Source organism: Mustela putorius, unplaced genomic scaffold, assembly GCF_011764305.1.
Source record: "Mustela putorius furo isolate JIRA1106 unplaced genomic scaffold, ASM1176430v1.1 tig00000731_pilon_pilon_pilon, whole genome shotgun sequence".
Lineage (NCBI taxonomy): Eukaryota > Metazoa > Chordata > Mammalia > Carnivora > Mustelidae > Mustela > Mustela putorius.
In genome coordinates, this window is record NW_025421461.1 from 3,377,767 (window position 1) to 3,402,891 (window position 25,125).

Here is a 25,125-nt window from a genome sequence, read left to right on the forward strand (position 1 = left end):
ATCCTTAACCTGTAAGATATGTCACATATTTAAATTATCCTTAAAATTCCTTGTTTTCTATTCAGTAACATCATAATAAAACCTATGGCACTAACAAAACAAAACAAAACAAAAAGGTGCTTACCTAATGATGACAGTTGAAGGCACTGGCTACATTCAACAAATGTACAATATGAAAAAGAAAAATGGAGTGCCATAATTCATGGTACAGAAAAATTTACTTTAAATGCCAGTGCTATTTGAAATATACTTAAGTGAAAGAATCCTAGGAGAAAAATAAGAGAAAAATCTTGGAGAGGATTGAAAGGGACTCTGAGCATTGACATAAAAATGAAAATCCAAGATTTATCTTATATGTCTGATTTAGAAAAGGTCACAGGCCAAGGTTACTCTGTCCACAGTGAATCACATACTCTGAGAGAGATCATGATGGCAAGTTCTGGTGATGCAGATGGTCAGTAATCACAGGTATTGAACAGGCTACACATTAAGGTTTCATAAGTCACAGACACAGTGGTGAAATAATGGGGAATATTTAGCAAGTTGATCCAAAAAAGTGAGAGCTAAAGGCTGGTTGGTAACAAGTTTACTGGCAACTCCTGGAAGTAAAGTAAGTTAGATGACTGAAGCTGGACCAACAGCCCAGAGATTGGAAACCAGTGCTTCCACAATGAATAGACCCAAGGCCAATATTTCCACATTCCAGAGACCCCTGTAATTTGTTTGACAGGGACTGAAGTAGATGGAACTCTTTGGGTGGGATTTCTGGTAGGATCTGGCTCCAGCACAGGACGTACCCAAGCTGGTAGGCTCACAGCAGATCTCCTGATAGCCACTGAATACAGAGGAGCCCAGCTGGCAGGTGCTGGGAGAGTAGACTACATTGGTGGGGTAGAAAGAATCATAGGTGGAACATGGGTACCCAAGGTAACATCCAAGAGAGTGGGAGGAGAAGTTTCCAGGGTTGCAGTTGTAATGAATATCGAGTTCTGAGTTCAGCTGAGTTGCAGAGAGGTTTTCTGAGTGTGACTGTTACCTTCTACTGGATGCTTATATAAACGAGCAATGAGTTAGTAGCATGTGCACATTTTAATAAGCATGCTTAATTAGTCTCTAGTCAAAATGAAATACATTAACTTTCAAAGACTTTTTTTTTAAATGAAGGCAGACTTTTAAATGAAAGAATTTCATTAGGTTTTCAAAGCAATTGTTTATGAGCAAAGATGTCATCTCTCATTCAACTAGCTTGGGTAGATGAATATAATTGCATGTTAATAGTCCCTGTAAGATTGGTGTTTTATTCATCCTATCCCCTCAAGCTATTGTATCAAATGGGTAACACAGTGAGAATTTTGTTCTGTTTAAAGTTAAAAAAAAATACTTTTACAGTCTGGAGGGCATATTTATTTTGTCCCAAGTTTAGGAACCCGGTTGAGAACAGAAAAAAACAAAAACAAAAACAAACAAAAAACCCTACAATCCTTAATATCTGTTTCATTTTTCAAATCTTGTGGACCTTATAGAAGAAATAACCTACTAAGAACTCTTAATTGGTAAGAAAGCTAAATGTGTGTCCTACATATTTGGATTTTGGTTTTCTTATAGTATAAGTACCCCAGCTGTTTTTGTGTGTACAGGTTTTTGATATAAGAATGAAGGGTCCAGGGGTGCCTGGGTGGCTCAGTGGGTTAAGCCGCTGCCTTCAGCCTGAGTCATGATCTCAGAGTCCTGAGATTGAGCCCCGCATTGGGCTCTCTGCTCAGTGGGGAGCCTGCTTCCTCCTCTCTCTCTGCCTGCCTCTCTGCCTGCTTGTTATCTCTCTCTGTCAAATAAATAAATAAAAATCTTTTAAAAAAATTAAAAAAAAAAAAAAGAATGAAGGGTCCAGAGGCACCTGGGTGGTTCAGTCAGTTGTTTGCCTTCAGTTCAGGTCGTGATCTCAGAGTCCTGCATTCCAGCCCTGTTGTGGGTTCTCTGCTCTGCAGGGAGTCTGCTTCTCCCTCTCCCTCTGCTGCTCCCCTTGCTTCTGCTCTTTCACTCACACATAATTTCTCTGAAATAAAGTAAAGTAAAGTAAAATAATAAAATAAAATAAAAGTAAAATAAAGTGCCCAGGGGCATCTGGGTGGCTCAGTCAGTTAAGTGTCTGACTTCTGCTCAGGTTGTGATCTCAGGTCCTGGAATAGAGTCCTGTGTGGAGCTCCCTGCTCAGTCATGAGTCTGCTTCTCCCTCTCTCCATACCCATCTTCCCCACATGCTCATGCTCTTGCTCTCTCTCAAATAAATAAAACTTGGCGGGGGGGAAGCATAAAGGGTCCAATATTTGCAGGAGTACATTGAAGATTACATTGTAAAAAATGCTGAAGTTGAAGAATCCTCACCCTGAAGTTGACTTGCTTTTTGATAGAAATCATGGATAAATTATCAAAAGCTCTTCATCCTCATAAAGTTTAAGTAAATTTTTGGTAGGGTTGATGTTTTGAGAACAGAAGAATAAGGACTATGCATAAAAATTGGTCCTTTGTTCTCTTAGTTTCCATTCATAGGGTAGGAATTTTACTACAGAAGGTAAATAAAATCAAGTAATTAAAAAAGTGTCCACCCCATGTAGACTTCAAAGAAAGATCAAGTGTTGGAAGAATTCAGAGTCACAAATGATCTTTATAAATTGAAATGGTGTAGGAGGGAATCAGAACAGATGATAATGTGAAATAAAGAATGAATGCCTTTGGGACCTCTGATGTGACACATGTAACAAATGACATATATATTCTGCCTAGAAGACTAGCATTATAATTATTTTTCTAAACCCTCCTATCAAGTGCTGCATTGATGAACACAAGTAGAGTAGTCCACGAGTGCAGGAAATGGCTTAAAATAACCTATCGGAATGGGCAAACCTCATAAGACACCCATCTTCAAAAACCGATATGTTGTCTAATGGACATGAGCTGAGACTTATTCTAGAAAGGACTGAGATTGCTAGGTGGAAGTTTTAAAGGAAGATTCATTAAAATCTAAAACAAGTCACTTTTGTAGGTAATGAGATTTTCATCTTGAGGGCACCTTATCAAGATATTATAAATGTGATTCCAGTCTGGTAGAGGACTGGGGATAACTGCTAAACCCCCAAATTGTAAACTTTATGGGTCTGAACATTTTGAGTAGACAAAATGGTTTTCAAGCATTTTCATTTATCACTTATATCAGCTATTTCTGTGGAAGAATATTCTATGAGTCAGATATTAGGTAATTCTTGAACATTCTTTTCTCAACAAAATGGAAATTTTTGCACTGCAACACTTTCGTTCAGAAGTGGAAGGGTACACTTTAGTGTGAAAGGAATGAGTCAAACATCCCAGGAGCGATGGCAGATGAACCTTCTCAATCAAGGTATCAATCTTCATTACTCTACTATGTAGAAGTGGAATACAAGTCATAGAACAAGAAAAAATATGACCATTATTTTAGAAATTTTGCAATACTTGTCAGAAACACCTGAAAACAGTTTAAGTCAAAGTGATGTATGTTGCTTTCCAAGGCAAGGAAGAATCTCCTTAAGATGGCTGCTTTGTTAGGCTCTTGTTGAGAATCTTAGCATCCATATTCATCAGTGATATTGGTCTGAAATTCTCCTTTTAGGTAGAGTCTTTGCCTGGTTTGGGGATCAGGGTAATGCTGGCTTCATAGAAAGAGTCTGGAAGTTTTCCTTCTGCTTCAATTTTTTGAAACAGCTTCAGGAGAATAGGTGTTATTTCTTTTTTTAATGATTGGTAGAATTCCCCAGGGAATCCATCAGGTCCTTGGCTCTTGTTTTTTGAGAGGTTTTTGATCACTGCTTCAATCTCGTTACTAGATATCAGTCTATTCAGGTTTTTAATTTCTTCCTGGTTCAATTTTAGGAGTTTATAGTTTTCTAGGAATGCAACCATTTGATCTAGGATGCTTAGCTTATTGGCATATAACTGTTGATAATAACTTCTGATGATTGTTTCTACTTCCTTGGTGTGAGTTGTGATCTTTCTCTTTTCATTCATAATTTTATGAATTTGGGATTTCTCTCTTTTCTTTTGGATTAGTGTGGCTAATAGTTTATTGATATTATCGATTCTTTTAAAAAACCACCTTCTAGTTTCATTGATACGTTCTACAGAATCTCTGGTTCCTACCTCATTGATCTCAGCTCTAATCTTGATTATTTCCCTTCTTATGTGTGGATTTGTTTAATTTGTTGTTGGTTCTCCAGTTCTTTAAGGTGTAGAGACAGCTGGGCTGTTCTGGACTTTTCAATTTTTTTGAGGGAGGCTTGGATGGCTATGTATTTCTCCCTTAGGACAGCCTTTGCTGTATCCCATAGGTTTTGGACCAAAGTGTCTTCATTCTCATTGGTTTTCATGAATCGTTTCAGTTCTTCTTTGATCTCCTCGTTGATCCAGGCATTTTAAGCAAGGTGGTCTTTGGATTCCAGGTGTTTGAGTTCCTTCGGAACTTTTCCTTGTGATTGAGCTCCAGTTTCAAAGCATTGTGGTCTGAGAATATGCAGGGAATACTCTCAGTATTTTTGGTATCGGTTGAGTCCTGATTTGTGACCCAGTATGTGGTCTATTCTTGAGAAGGTTCCATGTGCACTTGAGAAGAATGAGTATTCTGTTGTTTTAGGGTGGAATGTCCTGTATATATCTATGAGGTCCATCTGGTCCAATGTGTCATTCAATGCTCTTATTTCTTTATTGATTTTTTGTTTCAATGATCTGTCAATTTCTGAGAGAGGCGTGTTAAGATCTCCTACTATTAATGTACTCATATCAATATGACTCTTTATCTTGATTAACAGTTTTCTTATGTAATTGGCTGCTCGCATATTAGGGGCAAAGATATTTACAATTGTTAGATCATCTTGGTGGATAGTCCCTTTAAAAATTATGTAGTGTCGGTCAAGATGGCAGAGAAGTAGCAGGCTGAGACTACTTCAGCTAGCCAGAGATCAGCTAGATAGCTTATCTAAAGATTGCAAACACCTGAAAATCCATCAGCAGATCGAAGAGAAGAACAGCAATTCTGGAAACAGAAAAACAACCACTTTCTGAAAGGTAGGACCGATGGAGAAGTGAATCCAAAGCGATGGGAAGATAGACCCCGGGGGGAGGGGCCAGCTCCCGGCAAGCGGCGGAGCAACAGAGCACAATATCAGGACTTTTAAAAGTCTGTTCCGCTGAGGGACATCGCTCCAGAGGCTACCCGGGGCAAAACCCACACGGGGTCAGTGTGGCCTCAGGTCCCGCAGGGTCACAGAAGGATCGGGGTGTCTGAGTGTCGCAGAGCTTGCGGGTATTGGAACGGGAAAGGCGGCTACAGAGACAGAGCGGACAGTAAGCTCGCAACTCGGTGTTACCTTGAACCGGTCGCAAGCTCAGTGAGCTCAGAGCGCGGCCGGAGGTCAGGCAGACGGGAGTAACTGGGCACTGTTCTCTGAGGGCGCACTGAGAAGTGCGGCCCTGGGCTCTCGGCTCCTCCGGGCCGGAGACCAGGAGGCCGCCATTTGTATTCCCGACCTCCAGAACTCTACGGAAAGCGCTCAGGGAACAAAAGCTCCTGAAAGCAAACCCGAGCGGATTACTCACCCCAGCCCTGGGTAAGGGCAGTGTAATTCCGCCTGGGGGGGACACTTGAGAATCACTACAACAGGCCCCTACCCCAGAAGATCAACAAGAAATCCAGGTGCGACCAGGTTCACCTACCAAGGAGTGCGGTTTCAATACCAAAGAGAGCAGCAGAATTCCAGAGGAGGAGAAAGCCAAGCACGGAACTCATGGCTTTTTGCCTGTGATTTTTTTTAGTCTTGCAGTTAATTTAATTTTTTTCTTTTTCATTTTTTGTTTTTTTTTTCTCACCTTTGGGTAAATTATTTTTTTAACTGTTACCTTTTTCTTTTTTTAACGATATTTTACTAGTTTATCTAATATATATATTTTTCTTTTTTATATTTTTCTTAGGTGTTTTCTTTTTTTAAAATTTTTTTTCTTTTTTTTTTCTTTCTTTCTTCCTTTTTGAACCTTTTTTTAACCCCTTTCTCCCCCCTCACGATTTTGGATCTCTTCTAATTTGGTTAAAGCATATTTTCATGAGGTTGTTGCCACCCTTTTAGTATTTTACTTGCCCCTTCATATACTCTTATCTGGAAAAAATGACAAGACGTAAAAATTCAACACAAAAAAAAGAACAAGAGGCAGTACCGAAGGCTAGGGACCTAATCAATACAGACATTGGTAATGTGTCAGATCTAGAGTTCAGAATGACAATTCTCAAGGTTCTAGCCGGGCTCGAAAAAGGCATGGAAGATATTAGAGAAACCCTCTCGGGAGATATAAAAGCCCTTTCTGTAGAAATAAAAGAACTAAAATCTAACCAAGTTGAAATCAAAAAAGCTATTAATGAGGTGCAATCAAAAATGGAGGCTCTCACTGCTAGGATAAATGAGGCAGAAGAAAGAATTAGTGATATAGAAGACCAAATGACAGAGAATAAAGAAGCTGATCAAAAGAGGGACAAACAGCTACTGGACCATGAGGGGAGAATTCGAGAGATAAGTGACACCATAAGACGAAACAACATTAGAATAATTGGGATTCCAGAAGAAGAAGAAAGAGAGAGGGGAGCAGAAGGTATACTGAAGAGAATTATTGGGGAGAATTTCCCCAATATGACAAAGGGAATGAGCATCAAAATTCAGGAGGTTCAGAGAACGCCCCTCAAAATCAATAAGAATAGGCCCACACACCGTCACCTAATAGTAAAATTTACAAGTTTCAGTGACAAAGAGAAAATCCTGAAAGCAGCCCGGGAAAAGAAGTCTGTAACATACAATGGTAAAAATATTAGATTGGCAGCTGACTTATCCACAGAGACCTGGCAGGCCAGAAAGAGCTGGCAAGATATTTTAAGAGCACTAAATGAGAAAAACATGCAGCCAAGAATACTATATCCAGCTAGGCTATCATTGAAAATAGAAGGAGAGATTAAAAGCTTCCAGGACAAACAAACCTGAAAGAATTTGCAAACACCAAACCAGCTCTACAGGAAATCTTGAAAGGGGTCCTCTAAGTAAATAGAGCCTACAAGTGGTAGATCAGAAAGGAACAGAGACCATATACAGTAACAGTCACCTTACAGGCAATACAATGGCCCTAAATTCATATCTCTCAATAGTTACCCTGAATGTTAATGGGCTAAATACCCCTGTCAAAAGACACAGGGTATCAGAATGGATAAAAATGCAAAACCCATCTATATGTTGCCTCCAAGAAACTCATTTTAAGCCCGAAGAAACCTCCAGATTTAACGTGAGGGGGTGTAAAAGAATTTACCATGCTAATGGACATCAGAAGAAAGCAGGAGTGGCAATCCTTATATCAGATCAATTAGATTTTAAGCCAAAAACTATAATAAGAGATGAGGAAGGACACTATATCATACTCAAAGGGTCTGTCCAACAAGAAGATTTGTTGGACACCTAAGGAGCTGGAGAAAGAACAAGAAAGAAACCCTAAGCCCAGCAGGAGAAGAGAAATCATAAAGATCAGAGCAGAAATCAATGAAATAGAAACCAAAAAAACAATAGAACAAATCAACGAAACTAGGAGCTGTTTCTTTGAAAGAATTAATAAAATTGATAAACCCCTGGCCCGACTTATCAAAAAGAAAAGAGAAAGGACCCAAATAAATAAAATCATGAATGAAAGAGGAGAGATCACAACTAACACCAAAGAAATACAAACTATTATAAGAACATACTATGAGCAACGCTACGCCAATAAATTTGACAATCTGGAAGAAATGGATGCATTCCTAGAAACATATAAACTACCACAACTGAACCAGGAAGAAATAGAAAGCCTGAACAGACCCATAACCAGTAAGGAGATTGAAACAGTCATTAAAAATCTCCAAACAAACAAAAGCCCAGGGCCAGACGGCTTCCCGGGGGAATTCTACCAAACATTTAAAGAAGAACTAATTCCTATTCTCCTGAAACTGTTCCAAAAAATAGAAATGGAAGGAAAACTTCCAAACTCATTTTATGAGGCCAGCATCACCTTGATCCCAAAACCAGACAAGGATCCCACCAAAAAAGAGAGCTAGAGACCAATATCCTTGATGAACACAGATGCGAAAATACTCAACAAAATACTAGCCAATAGGATTCAACAGTACATTAAAAAGATTATTCACCACGACCAAGTGGGATTTATTCCAGGGCTGCAAGATTGGTTCAACATGCGCAAATCAGTCAATGTGATACCACACATCAATAAAAGAAAGAACAAGAGGAGGAGTCAAGATGGCGGAGAAGTAGCAAGCTGAGACTGCTTCAGCTAGCCGGAGATCAGCTAGATAGCTTATCTAAAGATTGCAAACACCTGAAAATCCATCGGCAGATCGAAGAGAAGAAGAACAGCAATTCTGGAAACAGAAAATCAACCACTTTCTGAAAGGTAGGACCGGCGGAGAAGTGAATCCAAAGTGACGGGAAGATAGACCCCGGGGGGAGGGGCCGGCTCCCGGCAAGCGGCGGAGCAACCGCGCACAAAATCAGGACTTTTAAAAGTCTGTTCCGCTGAGGGACATCGCTCCAGAGGCTAAACCGGGGCGAAGCCCACGCGGGGTCAGCGTGGCCTCAGGTCCCGCAGGGTCACAGAAGGATCGGGGGTGTCTGAGTGTCGCAGAGCTTGCGGGTATTGGAACGGGAAAGCCGGCTACAGAGACAGAGCCGACAGTAAGCTCACAGCTCCGTGTTACCTTGAACCGGTCGCAGGCTCGGTGAGCTCGGAGCGCGGCCGGAGGTCAGGCAGACGGGAGTAACTGGGCACTGTTCTCTGAGGGCACACTGAGGAGTGGGGCCCTGGGCTCTCGGCTCCTCCGGGCCGGAGACCAGGAGGCCGCCATTTGTATTCCCGTCCTCTGGAACTCTACGGAAAGCGCTCAGGGAACAAAAGCTCCTGAAAGCAAACCCGAGCGGATTACTCACCCCGGCCCCGGGTAAGGGCGGTGTAATTCCGCCTGGGGCAAAGACACTTGAGAATCACTACAACAGGCCCCTCCCCCAGAAGATCAACAAGAAATCCAGCCGAGACCAAGTTCACCTACCAAGGAGTGCAGTTTCAATACCAAGGAGAGCAGCAGAATTCCAGAGGAGGAGAAAGCCAAGCACGGAACTCATGGCTTTTTTCCTGTGATTTTTTTTAGTCTTGCAGTTAATTTAATTTTTTCTTTTTCATTTTTTTTTTCTTTTTTTTTTTTCTCGCCTTCGGGTAAAATTTTTTTTTTTTTAACTGTTACCTTTTTCTTTTTTTAACGATTTTTTACTAGTTTATCTAATATATATATATATATATATATATATATATTTTTTTTTTTTTTTACATTTTTCTTAGGTGTTTTCTTTTTTTAAAATTCTTTTCTTTTCTTTTTTTTTTTTTTCTTTTTCTCTCTTCCTTTTTGAACCTCTTTTTATCCTCTTTCTCCCCACTCACGATTTTGGATCTCTTCTAATTTGGTTAAAGCATATTTTCCTGGGGTTGTTGCCACCCTTTTAGTATTTTACTTGCCCCTTCATTTACTCTTATCTGGACAAAATGACAAGACGTAAAAATTCAACACAAAAAAAAGAACAAGAGGCAGTACCGAAGGCTAGGGACCTAATCAATACAGACATCGGTAATATGTCAGATCTAGAGTTCAGAATGACAATTCTCAAGGTTCTAGCCGGGCTCGAAAAAGGCATGGAAGATATTAGAGAAACCCTCTCGAGAGATATAAAAGCCCTTTCTGGAGAAATAAAAGAACTAAAATCTAACCAAGTTGAAATCAAAAAAGCTATTAATGAGGTGCAATCAAAAATGGAGGCTCTCACTGCTAGGATAAATGAGGCAGAAGAAAGAATTAGTGATATAGAAGACCAAATGACAGAGAATAAAGAAGCTGAGCAAAAGAGGGACAAACAGCTACTGGACCACGAGGGGAGAATTCGAGAGATAAGTGACACCATAAGACGAAACAACATTAGAATAATTGGGATTCCAGAAGAAGAAGAAAGTGAGAGGGGAGCAGAAGGTATACTGGAGAGAATTATTGGGGAGAATTTCCCCAATATGGCAAAGGGAACGAGCATCAAAATTCAGGAGGTTCAGAGAATGCCCCTCAAAATCAATAAGAATAGGCCCACACCCCGTCACCTAATAGTAAAATTTACAAGTCTCAATGACAAAGAGAAAATCCTGAAAGCAGCCCGGGAAAAGAAGTCTGTAACATACAATGGTAAAAATATTAGATTGGCAGCTGACTTATCCACAGAGACCTGGCAGGCCAGAAAGAGCTGGCATGATATTTTCAGAGCACTAAACGAGAAAAACATGCAGCCAAGAATACTATATCCAGCTAGGCTATCATTGAAAATAGAAGGAGAGATTAAAAGCTTCCAGGACAAACAACAACTGAAAGAATTTGCAAATACCAAACCAGCTCTTCAGGAAATATTGAAAGGGGTCCTCTAAGCAAAGAGAGAGCCTACAAGTGGTAGATCAGAAAGGAACAGAGACCATATACAGTAACAGTTACCTTACAGGCAATACAATGGCCCTAAATTCATATCTCTCAATAGTTACCCTGAATGTGAATGGGCTAAATGCCCCTGTCAAAAGACACAGGGTATCAGAATGGATAAAAATGCAAAACCCATCTATATGTTGCCTCCAAGAAACACATTTTAAGCCCGAAGACACCTCCAGATTTAAAGTGAGGGGGTGGAAAAGAATTTACCATGCTAATGGACATCAGAAGAAAGCAGGAGTGGCAATCCTTATATCAGATCAATTAGATTTTAAGCCAAAGACTATAATAAGAGATGAGGAAGGACACTATATCATACTCAAAGGGTCTGTCCAACAAGAAGATTTAACAATTTTAAATATCTATGCCCCCAATGTGGGAGCAGCCAACTATATAAACCAATTAATAACAAAATCAAAGAAACACATCAACAATAATACAATAATAGCAGGGGACTTTAACACTCCCCTCACTGAAATGGACAGGTCATCCAAGCAAAAGATCAGCAAGGAAATAAAGGCCTTAAACGACACACTGGACCTGATGGACATCACAGATATATTCAGAATATTTCATCCCAAAGCAACAGAATACACACTCTTCTCTAGTGCACATGGAACATTCTCCAGAATAGATCACATCCTCGGTCCTAAATCAGGACTCAACCGGTATCAAAAGATTGGGATCATTCCCTGCATATTTTCAGACCACAATGCTCTAAAGCTAGAACTCAACCACAAAAGGAAGTTTGGAAAGAACCCAAATACATGGAGACTAAACAGTATCCTTCTAAAGAATGAATGGGTCAACCGGGAAATTAAAGAAGAATTGAAAAAAATCATGGAAACAAATGATAATGAAAACGCAACGGTTCAAAATCTGTGGGACACAACAAAGGCAGTCCTGAGAGGAAAATATATAGCGGTACAAGCCTTTCTCAAGAAACAAGAAAGGTCTCAGGTACACAACCTAACCCTACACCTAAAGGAGCTGGAGAAAGAACAAGAAAGAAACCCTAAGCCCAGCAGGAGAAGAGAAATCATAAAGATCAGAGCAGAAATCAATGAAATAGAAACCAAAAAAACAATAGAACAAATCAACGAAACTAGGAGCTGTTTCTTTGAAAGAATTAATAAAATTGATAAACCCCTGGCCCGACTTATCAAAAAGAAAAGAGAAAGGACCCAAATAAATAAAATCATGAATGAAAGAGGAGAGATCACAACTAACACCAAAGAAATACAAACTATTATAAGAACATACTATGAGCAACGCTACGCCAATAAATTTGACAATCTGGAAGAAATGGATGCATTCCTAGAAACATATAAACTACCACAACTGAACCAGGAAGAAATAGAAAGCCTGAACAGACCCATAACCAGTAAGGAGATTGAAACAGTCATTAAAAATCTCCAAACAAACAAAAGCCCAGGGCTAGATGGCTTCCCGGGGGAATTCTACCAAACATTTAAAGAAGAACTAATTCCTATTCTCCTGAAACTGTTCCAAAAAATAGAAATGGAAGGAAAACTTCCAAACTCATTTTATGAGGCCAGCATCACCTTGATCCCAAAACCAGACAAGGATCCCACCAAAAAAGAGAGCTAGAGACCGATATCCTTGATGAACACAGATGCGAAAATACTCAACAAAATACTAGCCAATAGGATTCAACAGTACATTAAAAAGATTATTCACCACGACCAAGTGGGATTTATTCCAGGGCTGCAAGGTTGGTTCAACATCCGCAAATCAGTCAATGTGATACAACACATCAATAAAAGTAAGAACAAGAACCATATGATACTCTCAATAGATGCTGAAAAAGCATTTGACAAAGTACAACATCCCTTCCTGATCAAAACTCTTCAAAGTGTAGGGATAGAGGGCACATACCTCAATATCATCAAAGCCATCTATGAAAAACCCACCGCAAATATCATTCTCAATGGAGAAAAACTGAAAGCTTTTCCACTAAGGTCAGGAACACGGCAGGGATGTCCATTATCACCACTGCTATTCAACATCGTACTAGAGGTCCTAGCCTCAGCAATCAGACAACAAAAGGAAATTAAAGGCATCCAAATCAGCAAAGAAGAAGTCAAATTATCACTCTTCGCAGATGATATGATACTATATGTGGAAAACCCAAAAGACTCCACTCCAAAACTGCTAGAACTTATACAGGAATTCAGTAAAGTGTCAGGATATAAAATCAATGCACAGAAATCAGTTGCATTTCTCTACACCAACAGCAAGACAGAAGAAAGAGATATTAAGGAGTCAATCCCATTTACAATTGCACCCAAAACCATAAGATACCTAGGCATAAACCTAACCAAAGAGGCACAGAATCTATACTCAGAAAACTATAAAGTACTCATGAAAGAAATTGAGGAAGACACAAAGAAATGGAAAAATGTTCCATGCTCCTGGATTGGAAGAATAAATATTGTGAAAATGTCTATGCTACCTAAAGCAATCTACACATTTAATGCAATTCCTATCAAAGTACCATCCATCTTTTTCAAAGAAATGGAACAAATAATTCTAAAATTTATATGGAACCAGAAAAAGACCTCGAATAGCCAAAGGGATATTGAAAAAGAAAGCCAACGTTGGTGGCATCACAATTCCGGACTTCAAGCTCTATTACAAAGCTGTCATCATCAAGACAGCATGGTACTGGCACAAAAACAGACACATAGATCAATGGAACAGAATAGAGAGCCCAGAAATAGACCCTCAACTCTATGATCAACTAATCTTCGACAAAGCAGGAAAGAATGTCCAATGGAAAAAAGACAGCCTTTTCAATAAATGGTGCTGGGAAAATTGGACAGCCACATGCAGAAAAATGAAATTGGACCATTTCCTTACACCACACACAAAAATAGACTCAAAATGGATGAAGGACCTCAATGTACAAAAGGAATCCATCAAAATCCTTGAGGAGAACACGGGCAGCAACCTCTTCGACCTCTGCCGCAGCAACATCTTCCTAGGAACAACGCAAAAGGCAAGGGAAGCAAGGGAAAAAATGAACTACTGGGATTTCATCAAGATCAAAAGCTTTTGCACAGCAAAGGAAACAGTTAACAAAATCAAAAGACAACTGACAGAATGGGAGAAGATATTTGCAAACGACATATCAGATAAAGGACTAGTGTCCAGAATCTATAAAGAACTTAGCAAACTCAACACCCAAAGAACAAATAATCCAATCAAGAAATGGGCAGAAGACATGAACAGACATTTCTGCAAAGAAGACATCCAGATGGCGAACAGACACATGAAAAAGTGCTCCCATATCACTCGGCATCAGGGAAATACAAATCAAAACCACAATGAGATATCACCTCACACCAGTCAGAATGGCTAAAATCAACAAGTCAGGAAATGACAGATGCTGGCGAGGATGCGGAGAAAGGGGAACCCTCCTACACTGTTGGTGGGAATGCAAGCTGGTGCAGCCACTCTGGAAAACAGCATGGAGGTTCCTCAAAATGTTGAAAATAGAACTGCCCTATGACCCAGCAATTGCACTATTGGGTATTTACCCTAAAGATACAAATGTAGTGATCCAAAGGGACACATGCACCCGAATGTTTATAGCAGCAATGTCCACAATAGCCAAACTATGGAAAGAACCTAGATGTCCATCAACAGATGAATGGATCAAGAAGATGTGGTATATATACACAATGGAATACTATGCAGCCATCAAAAGAAATGAAATCTTGCCATTTGCAACAACGTGGATGGAACTAGAGCGTATCATGCTTAGCGAAATAAGTCAAGCAGAGAAAGACAACTATCATATGATCTCCCTGATATGAGGAAGTGGTGATGCAACATGGAGGCTTAAGTGGGTAGAAGAATAAATGAAACAAGATGGGATTGGGAGGGAGACAAACCATAAGTGACTCTTAATCTCACAAAACAAACTGAGGGTTGCCGGGGGGAGGGGGTTTGGGAGAAGGGGGTGGGATTATGGACATTGGGGAGGGTATGTGATTTGGTGAGTGCTGTGAAGTGTGTAAACCTGGTGATTCACAGACCTGTACCCCTGGGGATAAAAATATATGTTTATAAAAAATACAAAATTAAAAAAAAAAAAAAAAAAAAAAGAAAGAACAAGAACCATATGATACTCTCAGTAGATGCTGAAAAAGCATTTGACAAAGTACAGCATCCCTTCCTGATCAAAACTCTTCAAAGTGTAGGGATAGAGGGCACATACCTCAATATCATCAAAGCCATCTATGAAAAACCCACCGCAAATATCATTCTGAATGGAGAAAAACTGAAAGCTTTTCCGCTAAGGTCAGGAACACGGCAGGGATGTCCATTATCACCACTGCTATTCAACATTGTACTAGAGGTCCTAGCCTCAGCAATCAGACAACAAAAGGAAATTAAAGGCATCCAAATTGGCAAAGAAGAAGTCAAATTATCACTCTTCGCAGATGATATGATACTATATGTGGAAAACCCAAAAGACTCCACTCCAAAACTGCTAGAACTTATACAGGAATTCAGTAAAGTGTCAGGATATAAAATCAATGCACAGAAATCAGTTGCATTTCTCTACACCAACAGCAAGACAGAAGAAAGAGATATTAAGGAGTCAATCCCATTTACAATTGCACCCAAAACCATAAGATACCTAGGAATAAACCTAACCAAAGAGACACAGAATCTATACTCAGAAAACTATAAAGTACTCATGAAAGAAATTGAGGAAGACACAAAGAAATGGAAAAATGTTCCATGCTCCTGGATTGGAAGAATAAATATTGTGAAAATGTCTATGCTACCTAAAGCAATCTACACATTTAATGCAATTCCTATCAAAGTACCATCCATCTTTTTCAAAGAAATGGAGCAAATAATTCTAAAATTTATATGGAACCAGATAAGACCTCGAGTAGCCAAAGGGATATTGAAAAAGAAAGCCAACGTTGGTGGCATCACAATTCCGGACTTCAAGCTCTATTACAAAGCTGTCATCATCAAGACAGCATGGTACTGGCACAAAAACAGGCACATAGATCAATGGAACAGAATAGAGAGCCCAGAAATAGACCCTCAACTCTATGGTCAACTAATCTTCAACAAAGCAGAAAAGAATGTCCAATGGAAAAAAGACAGCCTCTTCAATAAATGGTGCTGGGAAAATTGGACAGCCACATGCAGAAAAATGAAATTGGACCATTTCCTTACACCACACACAAAAATAGACTCAAAATGGATGAAGGACCTCAATGTGCGAAAGGAATCCATCAAAATCCTTGAGGAGAACACAGGCAGCGACCTCTTCGACCTCAGCCGCAGCAACATCTTCCTAGGAACAACGCCAAAGGCAAGGGAAGCAAGGGCAAAAATGAACTATTGGGATTTCATCAAGATCAAAAGCTTTTGCACAGCAAAGGAAACAGTTCACAAAATCAAAAGACAACTGACACAATGGGAGAAGATTTTTGCAAACGACATATCAGATAAAGGACTAGTGTCCAGAATCTATAAAGAACTTAGCAAACTCAACACCCAAAGAACAAATAATCCAATCAAGAAATGGGCAGAGGACATGAACAGACATTTCTGCAAAGAAGACATCCAGATGGCGAACAGACACATGAAAAAGTGCTCCATATCACTCGGCATCAGGGAAATACAAATCAAAACCACAATGAGATATCACCTCACACCAGTCAGAATGGCTAAAATCAACAAGTCAGGAAATGACAGATGCTGGCGAGGATGCGGAGAAAGGGGAACCCTCCTACACTGTTGGTGGGAATGCAAGCTGGTGCAGCCACTCTGGAAAACAGCATGGAGGTTCCTCAAAATGTTGAAAATAGAACTGCCCTATGACCCAGCAATTGCACTATTGGGTATTTACCCTAAAGATACAAATGTAGTGATCCAAAGGGGCACATGCACCCGAATGTTTATAGCAGCAATGTCTACAATAGCCAAACTATGGAAAGAACCTAGATGTCCATCAACAGATGAATGGATCAAGAAGATGTGGTATATATACACAATGGAATACTATGCAGCCATCAAAAGAAATGAAATGTTGCCATTTGCGACAACATGGATGGAACTAGAGCGTATCATGCTTAGTGAAATAAGTCAAGCAGAGAAAGACAACTATCATATGATCTCCCTGATATGAAGAAGTGGTGATGCAACATGGGGGCTTAAGTGGGTAGGAGAAGATTCAATGAAACAAGATGGGATTGGGAGGGAGACAAACCATAAGTGACTCTTAATCTCACAAAACAAACTGAGGGTTGCCGGGGGGAGGGGGTTTGGGAGAAGGGGGTGCGATTATGGACATTGGGGAGGGTATGTGCTTTGTTGAGTGCTGTGAAGTGTGTAAACCTGGTGATTCACAGACCTGTACCCCTGGGGATAAAAATATATGTTTATAAAAAATAAAAAAATAAAAAAAAAGAAGGTGGGGATTAAATAGTTCGAAGAATAAATAGATTAATAAAATAAAAAAAAAATCTCCAAACAAACAAAAGCCCAGGGCCAGACGGCTTCCTGGGGGAATTCTACCAAACATTTAAAGAAGAACTAATTCCTATTCTCCTGAAACTGTTCCAAAAAATAGAAATGGAAGGAAAACTTCCAAACTCATTTTATGAGGCCAGCATCACCTTGATCCCAAAACCAGACAAGGATCCCACCAAAAAAGAGAGCTAGAGACCAATATCCTTGATGAACACAGATGCGATAATACTCAACAAAATACTAGCCAATAGGATTCAACAGTACATTAAAAGGATTATTCACCACGACCAAGTGGGATTTATTCCAGGGCTGCAAGGTTGGTTCAACATCCGCAAATCAGTCAATGTGATACAACACATCAATAAAAGAAAGAACAAGAACCATATGATACTCTCAGTAGATGCTGAAAAAGCATTTGACAAAGTACAGCATCCCTTCCTGATCAAAACTCTTCAAAGTGTGAGGATAGAGGGCACGTACCTCAATATCATCAAAGCCATCTATGAAAAACCCACCGCAAATATCATTCTCAATGGAGAAAAACTGAAAGCTTTTCCGCTAAGGTCAGGAACACGGCAGGGATGTCCATTATCACCACTGCTATTCAACATTGTACTAGAGGTCCTAGCCTCAGCAATCAGACAACAAAAGGAAATTAAAGGCATCCAAATAGGCAAAGAAGAACTCAAATAATCACTCTTTCCAGATGATATGATACTATATGTGGAAAACCCAAAAGACTCCACTCCAAAAATGCTAGAACTTGTAGAGGAATTCAGTAAAGTGTCAGGATATAAAATCAATGCACAGAAATCAGTTGCATTTCTCTACACCAACAGCAAGACAGAAGAAAGAGAAATTAAGGAGTCAATCCCATTTACAATTGCACCCAAAACCATAAGATACCTAGGCATAAACCTAACCAAAGAGGCACAGAATCTATACTCAGAAAACTATAAAGTACTCATGAAAGAAATTGAGGAAGACACAAAGAAATGGAAAAATGTTCCATGCTCCTGGACTGGAAGAATAAATATTGTGAAAATGTTTATGCTACCTAAAGCAATCTACACATTTAATGCAATTCCTATCAAAGTACCATCCATCTTTTTCAAAGAAATGGAACAAATACTTCTAAAATTTATATGGAACCAGATAAGACCTCGAGTAGCCAAAGGGATATTGAAAAAGAAAGCCAACGTTGGTGGCATCACAATTCCGGACTTCAAGCTCTATTACAAAGCTATCATCATCAAGACAGCATGGTACTGGCACAAAAACAGACACATAGATCAATGGAACAGAATAGAGAGCCCAGAAATAGACCCTCAACTCTATGGTCAACTAATCTTCGACAAAGCAGGAAAGAATGTCCAATGGAAAAAAGACAGCCTCTTCAATAAATGGTGCTGGGAAAATTGGACAGCCACATGCAGAAAAATGAAATTGGACCATTTCCTTACACCACACACAAAAAACTGAAAATGGATGAAGGACCTCAATGTGTGAAAGGAATCCATCATAATCCTTGAGGAGAACACAGGCAGCAACCTCTTCGACCTCAGCCGCAGCAACATCTTCCTAGGAACAACGCCAAAGGCAAGGGAAGCAAGGGCAAAAATGAACTATTGGGATTTCATCAAGATCAAAAGCTTTTGCACAGCAAAGGAAACAGTTCACAAAATCAAAAGACAACTGACACAATGGGAGAAGATTTTTGCAAACGACATATCAGATAAAGGACTAGTGTCCAGAATCTACAAAGAACTTAGCACACTCAATACCCAAAGAACAAATAATTCAATCAAGAAATGGGCAGAGGACATGAACAGACATTTCTGCAAAGAAGACATCCAGATGGCCAACAGACACATGAAAAAGTGCTCCATATCACTCGGCATCAGGGAAATACAAATCAAAACCACAATGAGATATCACCTCACACCAGTCAGAATGGCTAAAATCAACAAGTCAGGAAATGACAGATGCTGGCGAGGATGCGGAGAAAGGGGAACCCTCCTACACTCTTGGTTGGAATGCAAGCTGGTGCAGCCACTTTGGAAAACAGCATGGAGGTTCCTCAAAATGTTGAAAATAGAACTGCCCTATGACCCAACAATTGCACTATTGGGTATTTACCCTAAAGATACAAACGTAGTGATCCAAAGGGGCACGTGCACCCGAATGTTTATAGCAGCAATGTCCACAATAGCCAAACTATGGAAAGAACCTAGATGTCCATCAACAGATGAATGGATCAAGAAGATGTGGTATATATACACAATGGAATACTATGCAGCCATCAAAAGAAATGAAATCTTGCCATTTGCGACAACATGGATGGAACTAGAGCGTATCATGCTTAGCGAAATAAGTCAAGCAGAGAAAGACAACTATCATATGATCTTCCTGATATGAGGAAGTGGTGATGCAACATGGGGGCTTAAGTGGGTAGGAGAAGATTCAATGAAACAAGATGGGATTGGGAGGGAGACAAACCATAAGTGACTCTTAATCTCACAAAACAAACTGAGGGTTGCTGGGGGGAGGGGGTTTGGGAGAAGGGGGTGGGATTATGGACATTGAGGAGGGTATGTGCTTTGTTGAGTGCTGTGAAGTTGTAAACCTGGTGATTCACAGACCTGTACCCCTGGGGATAAAAATATTTGTTTATAAAAAATAAAAAATAAAAAAATAAAAAATAAATCTGTTGAAAGCAGCTGGCGCTAGGTCTTACCAGAATAACCAAGTTTTATAATCTGACATCAATCACTTCTCTCAACTCAAAAACCTTACATAAAATTAGCAGTTCGGTTTACTCCAAATGATGGGCCTAACCAGCATAATTCTCCCTTTCCCAGCTCTTGTTTCAGCTATCAAGTGGTAAAACCTAACACAAAAAGGGCTCAACCATAAAGGAAAGTGGTAATAAATTTGACTAAATTTAACTTCAAAATTCTGTATAATTAAAGACAGCCACAAACCACATTAAAGTCAACCCACAAACTAAAAGCAGCCATGTAACAAAGAAAAGTAGGCATATAGATAATAAATTCACAAAGACCAGTAAGTATATGAAATAAAGCTAATGTTCTTTTTATCCAAGGATATACGAATTAAAACGAAAAGCTATTATCTCACAGCTCTTACTAGAAAGACTTAAAAATTGGAGAAGTCTAAATATTGGTGATGAGGCAAGAAAACCAGAACTCTCTTACCTTACTGTTGGCAGTGCAAACTTGCACACCGCTTTGGAGAGCAACTTGACAAGGTCTAAAATCACAGACTATACATATCAACTACCCAAAAATCCATTTGGGGGCAAATGTCCAAAATATCTAGGATATTTGCGTGAGAAAATATTATCAAGGATTTACTCTTACAGCACTGCTCAAAATAATAAAAAATAATAAGTGAAATGAACTGGCAAGTACTAATATACTAAACAGCAGTTATGTTGAGTGAAAAAGTAGGCCACAAAAGATTACATACAATAGGCTATTACAAATATTTTTTTAAACTGCTATGTATTATTTATGGATAGGAATACATGATGAAATATAAAATCTTATATAGGGAAGAGTTACACTGACTTCAGAACAGTAGGTTGGCTCTAGGGAGGGAAAGAGGAGATGGCATCAGGGAGAAGTACAAAAGAGGAAGATTTTATTTCTTTAAAAATCAGAAGCAAATATGGCAAGATACTTTGTGAGGAGCATAAGGGCATTTATATTATTGTTATTATTACTCTGTATATTTGAAATATTTTATAATTAAAAAGAATCTTAAGGGCGCCTGGGTGGCTCAGTGGGTTAAGCCACTGCCTTCGGCTCAGGTCATGATCTCAGGGTCCTGGGATCGAGTCCCGCATCGGGCTCTCTGCTCCGCAGGGAGTCTGCTTCCTCCTCTCTCTCTCTCTGCCTGCCTCTCTGCCTACTTGTGATCTCTCTCTGTCAAATAAATAAATAAAATCTTAAAAAAAAAGAATCTTAATGGGCACATATGGTATAACAATCAAATAATAACAATCATCCACACCACAAAAACTTATCAAATAATAACATTATTTAAGCCACAGAAACTTATGTACATACATTAGAACATGTGATAAGTAAGAGTTAAAAATAAATTCTAAAATTTGTAATTTACATTAGGATTTTGAATTAATAATTTTGCTAATGGGCTTTGAATCTCATGCAATTTTTAATGTCCTTATGATAAAGTTTTAAGGGGTGCTCCGCAGTTGTTAAAGCTATATAAATAAAACTTTAATCAATGATATTCTGAATTTCAGTCTTATTCTGGAAAGCTTTTTCTTAGGCATATAAACAGTTACAAGCCTTACACTTATATTTACAAGTCTCAAAGAAATGTGTTAAGAGTCCTAAGTATGAAGAATATGTATTCCACTGAATTACAGTGTTTCACCAAGAACCTGATTCCCTAGATGCTAGCATGGAAAAACAAGGTTCCATTATTCCCTTTTCTGCTCTACTTGAGGTTTGGGTCAGAAGCCAAGAAGTACCTATATTGGAAAAGTTATAAACAAGGTCTTATTATAAAACAATTTTTAAAGGAAACGTGTGCAACTTTCACAGAGGTGTAACACAATCCTTTGGGATTACTATGTCAGAGAGAGACATAGAGAATATTTTAAGAAAGGGGTTAAGAAGAGGTAGTAGAATTTTTCTATATGTTCTCACTGACTCCTTGAGTCTCAAGGCTATAAGATAATAAACATTAGGGAGAAAAATCCAAGAGACAGACAAAACTGGGTAGGACATTGCATCTACATATTCAATTAAAGAGATCTATAATTCATGCATAATACTTCACTCTCGACTATGATACTCTGACCATATTCATCCTATCGCAATAATAACCATTTTACCCAGGTGATGGTAAGCAGTGATTTTATTTAACATGACATCTTTTTGCCAACTAAACATTTGCAACAGAGATGATCAGCTGATCTTTCAAGTAAACTTGCTATCAGATATGCTAATATTTCCCATGTAATGGAAGACTGCAATAAAATTATTCCAAGTTCTAAACTGTCATAACTTTATAACTTAGGCACATTTTTTTAAGGGTAACAGTGCTGTAGCAAACGGAACGTATTCACCTATTCCACTTCAGCCCATTACACTGAATTTTACTTAGTAGTAAAATTATTAACTTGTACTTCTAAAGGCTGGAAATAATAATCTCCCCCAAATCTCTAATTTAGTGTAACTTTGGCCAGTGGAATAGCAAAATTTGCTCACAAAATTGAAAGCCCCCTACAACATTTTAAAATTTTTGTTTTTTCCACCAGTCTTAAGTTTCAGAAATACTTATTTCTTCCCTATCAATAGAGGGATAACTACCATTCTGCTTCATGAATGAAGTAATCTAATTCTGTTTCTCTCTACTTCATACCCTCTAGAGACTCACTCAAATGGAGTAATAAGCTCACTGACAAGACTGCAATTCAAATTTCACTAACAAATGGAAATTCTTCCACAGCAAAAGGTCAGTGCCATGAATTTAATTTTCTGAATTTCATAACCCTTGATTAATGGAGACACCTTAAATTTCAGTTTACACTCTTTTATATAGGATTTCAGAGCATGCTTCAAATAGCTTATGATAAGCTATATTAATAGCTTAGCCTCATTTTTATCATTAAAATAATCTACAAATATCAGAATACTAAAAATTTTGTTGTAATAACTAATAAATTAATCTTAAAATACCTGTAGATATAAATCAACCCTCTCATTTCATTTGCCTCATTTGGACTCTTCTAGAACATAGGTCAACAAACCTAATGGGCTTTTTAGTATAATATAGTTGTACAGTGCTTTCACAAATTCCAATTCTGTAATTTAGGGTATTTACATATTTATTTTTTAAATATACAAAAGATTAAACTATTAATATAAATATTTTCTCTCAAATATGTAATATTCTCATGTAAAAGAAACATTTTCCAAACATTTACAAAGCAATCTAAAGATAAGTAAACCTGATTTTAGGATCATTACATTAACCAAAATAATTTTCCAGAGAAGGTGCTATTTAAAATTAATGCTCACTGACCTCCTCCCATCAACACTTGAAGATGGACCCAGATCCACAGTCCTTGTTTGATTTTCTTCAGAGATCACTTCCAATGGAAGGAAAAATTTTCAGAAAAAGGTCTCATGACAGAGTGGACAAGTGGATTCGTTGCTAGACATAAACCATTTGTACGGGGAAAAAAACTTTTTAAAAATGTTTAAAAAAAACCTTTAAAGCTGTCATTTTACATACACATCCAAGGTAAGCTTAATAATGATTATGTGAAAAAGGGAGAATACCAAAATTTTAGCTTCCCCCATTCATCTCCAAAATCAACACAACTCAGTGTTATTTCCAAAGGCTACAGTACGACTCTTTCTCCCTAGGCTCCCACACCACCCAACCACTAAGACATGTCAGAAAGACCTCCTTATGAAGCGATTGTATACTGGGCAGCTTTCTTTTCAATATGATGTTTGAAAAGAGTAAAGAGCTCTAAGGCCAGATGGCCCCTAGTATTTTCAGTCTCCTTTATGATTTAGATCTTACAGGACCATCTACTGTTTGAAAGAGCTATAATAAAAACACCCATTTATTAAAGTGCTCTGATGCTACCAGTCTCCATAAATGAATAATTATTTTTTGCAGATTTTGAAAAATCATTTTAATATTCCTGTTATTAACCACAATTACAAGTTTAACATCATTTTCTTTTCTAGATATCATACATAAAATATAAATAAGTTAATTTCTCTTTGGGCTTACAAAGCAGGCTGAATGGAACGTTTTCTTGCATGTTCTACAGGCTTTTTTGGGAAGAAAAACCATGAATGACTGAGAAACATATCATCCAATCTTCAACACCCTCAAAACACTTGTCTACATTATTTTTCCATAAAGCTAGGCCTTCCATAATACTTCTATTCTGTTAACAAAAAGGAAAAAATAGAGTAAATATACTCTGAAGACCAAAGTTATTTTTATTTAATTTTATAAACGTTAAAGTTGAATTTTAATTAATTAATTTTAAAAAGATTTTACTTATTTATTTGAGATAGAAGGAGGGAGAGTGAGCACAAGAGAGAGAGTGAGCCCAATGACATAGGGCTCGATCCCAGGGTCCTGAGATCATGACTTGAGCTGAAAGCAGACGCTTAACCAACTGAGCCACTCAGGTGCCCCTAAATTTTAATTTAGAAAGAGAGAATCTGTCTGGCTATATTCACATCTCCTAAGTTTTCTGAATGTTGGTTTTTTAAATGGCCTGCCAAGTTTTAGAAACCAGATACAATTTTTCTCCACTAAAGATAGACCTGAAAGAAAGGTTTTGAACCAATACATCAAGTTTTATAGTTCCAATGTACAAACAACTAGAGTATGTTTAAAAGTCAAAGATCTTGTTAATTTTGGCCATTCTAACTGGTGTAAGGTGATATCTCAATGTGGTTTTAATTTGAATCTCCCTGATGCCTAGTGATGATGAACATTTTTTCATGTGTCTGATAGCCATTTGTATGTCTTCATTGGAGAAGTGTCTGTCCATATCTTCTGCCCATTTTCTGATATGATTGTCTGTTTTGTGTGTGTTGAGTTTGAGGAGTTCTTTATAGATCCTGGATATCAACCTTTGATACAGATATAGTGAAAAGAAGGGCCATCTGTACTCCAATGCTTATAGCAGCAATGGCCACGGTCGCCAAACTGTGGAAAGAACCAAGATGCCCTTCAATGGACGAAAGGATAAGGAAGATATGGTCCATATACACTATGGAGTATTATGCCTCCATCAGAAAAGACGAATACCCAACGTTTGTAGCAACATGGACGGGACTGGAAGAGATTATGCTGAGTGAAATAAATCAAGCAGAGAGAGAGAGAGAGAGTCAATTATCATATGGTTTCACTTATTTGTGGAGCATAACAAATAGCATGGAGGACATGGG

At 38.5% G+C, this 25,125-nt stretch overlaps 1 protein-coding gene and 1 pseudogene across 1 annotated transcript in view; one reads left to right on the plus strand and one right to left on the minus strand.

Annotated features, from left to right (window-relative positions):
* LOC123393060 (translation initiation factor IF-2-like) overlaps positions 1–22,829 on the plus strand; it is a 74,427-nt gene extending 51,598 nt beyond the window's left edge. Inside the window, exon 5 of the mRNA XM_045083680.1 lies at positions 22,566–22,829. The gene's annotated coding sequence lies outside the window, so the exon portion shown is untranslated. The remainder of the gene's footprint in view (positions 1–22,565) is intronic.
* LOC123393061 lies at positions 536–1,032 on the minus strand (annotated as a pseudogene).
* Positions 22,830–25,125: the final 2,296 nt, after the last annotated feature.